A 4478-nucleotide genomic window follows, 5' to 3' on the forward strand; every position below is an offset into this window, starting at 1 on the left:
AAAAATAATTTTGCAAGTTTGAGTTGCATATGTATTTATTTATTTATAATATATATGTTCATATCTATGAAAACAAAATTATTGAGCAAGGGTAAATGCCTTGTTATGAAGAAAAGAAATGAAAATAATCTTGTCATGTATTAAGGAAGAAAGGTAATTGGCTTGGTGAAAATTTTATTTGCCTTTTTTGTTTTCCATTCTGGATAACTAAAAAAGTAGAGAGGGCCAAGTTGTCCCTAGCTGGAGTTTGGATTTGGTTGAAATAATATAATTAATATTCTTTAATTTGTATCATGGCTTGGATAATTGATTCTAGTAATACATAATAAAATAAATAGAGCTATTTTTTTATAAAATAGTAAAGAATACTGTATGCTATGCTTGAAATATATTTGGGCGTAACAGAGAACTTCAATTTAGACACACATCATGTGAATTGTGTTTCATCCATTCTTTTTAGGGATTAGTGTCCTCAAATACATGGAGCACCTTAGCATCTTCTCTCTGTTGTATGTTTTAAAAACCTCCAATGTCCAGAGAACTATTCAACTCAATATTTCAAAATTCCACTCCTCAGACTGTGGTATTTATTACCTATGAAAATGTCTTGAATATTCTCCTGGGCTACAAAAAGTGAACAAAATATTTTTGGCCAAAGCTGTATATAGATTCCAGTTGCAATTGTGTTCTATAAATCATATTACTAATTTTATTAATATCTCTCATGACAGCTATGTTGCCTCACATGTTTTTGCACTGAATAGGGAATGCTACCAGATAGTAAAGCAAAGAAGTTTAGCACCGGAAAAAGGTCAAATAGTTGCTGTTTGTACAAGATAGAAACACAGAAATTTGATCGATGGGGGAGAAAAGTCAATTAAATGGTTATTTACCTCTATGTTGTTAAAAATCTCAGCTGGAGTAAAGAAAAACTGCAAGGAATCAATGAACAGATATTATGAAGACTATGAGATTATAATGTGGATTTAAATATTCTTTACTAAAAAAAAAAAGAGAGAGAAAAGCTGATCTTTTGATTTAGATAACACTTTTAGAGCCAGTCATTTCAAACTATCCAAATTTAATCCTAATTAATTAATTTAAGTATATGAATCCATTAAAATGTAAATTGGTATTTAATTTTTAAAACATAAGAAAAACATTTTTGCTTGCATCGGAAAGATTGTTAAACTTCTAAACTACTTCACTTTACTGAAGCAGATGTTTCTTTGACTATCAGTGACTTGGTATTCTAAGATAACACAAAGAAAGTACATTCAGGACATACAACATGAGATGTGACTAGCAAGTAATGTGACTGATTTGTCAACAAGCATACTAAGGCCTAACATCCAAATGAACATTATATTTCTAAGCAGACACTTTGGGAGATCAGACACATTTCAGTGGTGTTGCCATTGCTCAAAACATTTCAAACTTCTCCTTTAGAATGCTCTCAGAAATAATTTATGAACCATACAAACTCAGGCTCATTGCTTTATAAATTGCACCTCATACAGCAGTAACTTGAAGCAAAGCAGAATTGAAAAATATAATTTTCTCTTTTGTTTACAAAAAGAAACTTACGGGTGCCTGGGTGGCTTAGTTGGTTAAGAGACTGACTTCGGCTCATGTCATGATCCTGGAGTCCCAGGATCGAGTCCCGCATCGGGCTCCCTGCTCGGCAGGGAGTCTGCTTCTCCCTCTGACCTTCTTCCCTTTCATGCTCTCTCTCTACTATTCTCTCTCTCTCAATAAATAAATAAAAATCTTTAAAAAAAAAAAGAAACTTACATTGTAAAGTAGTCCCCAAAGAAACTGTTTTTATATAAATCCATAAAACAATTGGAAAAGTAATAATAATAATAATAATAATAATAATATAATTCTTCCTTTTTCCTTATAATTTGAATAGAAACATAATATGGACTAAGAATCAATGCAACTTGGGGCGCCTGGGTGGTTCTGTCGGTTAAGTGGCTGCCTTCAGCTCAGGTCATGATCTCAGGGTCCTGGGGGTCAGGCTCCCTGCTCAGCTGGGAGCCTGCTTCTCCTTCTGCCCCTCCCCCTGCTCATGTTCTCCCTCTCTTTCTCGCTCTCAAATAAATAAATCAAATTTATTTTATTAAAAAAAAAAAGAATTGGGGCGCCTGGGTGGCTCAGTCGTTAAGCGCCTGCCTTCAGCTCAGGTCATGATCCCAGGGTCCTGGGATGGAGCCCCGCATCGGGCTCCCTGCTCGGCAGGGAGCCTGCTTCTCCCTCTCCCCCTCCCTCTACTTGTGTTCCCTCTCTCGCTGCGTCTCCCTCTCTCTCTGTCAAATAAATAAATAAAATATTTTTAAAAAATAAATAAATAAATAAAATAAAAAAAGAATCAATGCAACTTTGTTGTGAAGTATCATCCATCTAATCTCAACTTTGTAGATCCTGTTTGTTTTTTCAGTGACCACCTTGGCAAATTTTCTCTTTCCTCATTCTTCTTAACCTCCCTTAGCTATTGACCCTCGGGATCAGCCTTTCTTTTTCCCAAAATGCTATGAACAGTGTTCTTAAAGGAAATTCCACACCACTCTATATCCTTAGCCTTTTCTGAACTCACTGAGCAGTCTTCTTTCCCCATTCAGGTCTAAGCATTACTCTATGTACAGAAGTTACTAACATATTTAAATACTTATTGAATAAATAAATAAGCAAACCCTTGGTTCTCTGCTCTATTTTCCTGTGCTATTTCTCTTGTTAAACTAAATATCACAGGTGTGACTATCACCAATGCTCAAATATCAAGTCCCCCCATTCCACCTCTCTCTCCCCACCACTCTCCAACTGTGCAAATGTAAGCAAGTTTAACCTCTCCGAGTTTCAAGTTTCCTCGTATGTAAAATGGTGACAAAGTTATTGTCTCTCTCATAAAATAATGCCCAGAGAGATAGTGCTTAAGAAGTTTCTCATACATTTTAAGTGTTCAATTATTGGGTTTTTTTTTTATAAAGATTTTATTTATTTGAGAGGGAGAGAAAAGAGCACCAGTGGGGGGAGGGGAAAGGGAGAAGCGGTGTACATGACACAAATGACGAGTGGGTGTTGTGTGGAAGGATGTATGAGAAAGAGCATGCTTGCAACAGCATTGAACTCAAAATAGAAATTTACAATTTTTGTTTTAAAGTTTTAATATAAAATAAGCCTACTCTTGGCTTGTATTTCTTACAGACTTAGTATGGCTTTTACCAAGAGGGTCTTTAAATTTTGACAGTTAATTTTTCTAAAATGTACATGTTCAAATATATATTTTAAAGTTAGTACTTCATTATACCCCCTCAGCAAAACAAAAAGTCTAAATATGCTTAATGATTCAGTTTTTGCATAACATAAGAACATTACTTAATGGTGCTTGAATTAACAAAATGAATTGAGCTACTTGATGACATCCCTTCTTAATGATACACTGACTTTCTGAGTCATCTCTTCTACTTCCGTCAGTCTCATTAGCCCAGGGCCACTTGCCTAGTAGGTGCCCTCTGTCATTTCTATAGATCAACTAAATGGGCCTGCTTCAGTGCTAAGTCAGGGAGAAGCAGATTTTCTGTGGTCTTCTGACTCCTTTCTTTCTCTCACCCTGAAAATCATCAATCTTTCAGGAGTGTTAAATTTGCTTTGAGGGTCATAAATATATACTGGTGGAATTTTACTACTGAAGAACTCTGTTATATTGAGATAAAAGCTTGAGGAAGCATGGGGTTACCTGTACAAAACTTTGACTCCAAATAAAAACACCAATATACAGAATTTATTTCAATAAATATATTCAAGCATTATTACCCTCAACATCAGCATTGCAAAAAGAAACATTGCCATGAGATTCATTGTTAAATAGAGAAATGTGTGTTATTAAGCTATAAAAAGTGCATACATTTTGAGAAAATATAATGTCTTGTACTAGAACATTTTTGTCCACGAGTAAAATTGTGAAAATAATTAAACACACATAGTTGTTGAAGATAAGTGTATTAACAGTAGACTTTTCCTTAGACTTTCTGAAAAATCAAAGAACAAAGGGGAAAAAATGATCTTTTAAACAGACAAAAGACCTAAAGGTGAATATTAAATTTTATATACTTTTCTTTCTGAGTTGATTTAACCTCCTGTGAACAATACTTGTCTGGTAAATGGATGTATATGAACTTTAGAAACCAAACTTTCAAAAAGAATTTATTTCAGTTATGCCACAGACTCCGAGAAATGTCACATTTATTCCAAGAGTTATTTTGTTACTTAGAAGTTTAAGTGTTTTGACCAGTGAAAAGTTAACAACAAAACGAAAAAAGCTGAGCATAGCATGATTTAAAGAATGCCAATTTGTAACCCAGGGGATAGGTATTTGCATACTAATTGTAATGTTCCTGCTGTCACATTACCTTCAGCTTGAAGATCAGTCAGAAAAAGAAATTCGGCATCATCTGTGACAGACAGTGGAAAGAAAA

The sequence above is a fragment of the Zalophus californianus genome, chromosome 10 (genome assembly GCF_009762305.2).
Source record: "Zalophus californianus isolate mZalCal1 chromosome 10, mZalCal1.pri.v2, whole genome shotgun sequence".
NCBI lineage: Eukaryota > Metazoa > Chordata > Mammalia > Carnivora > Otariidae > Zalophus > Zalophus californianus.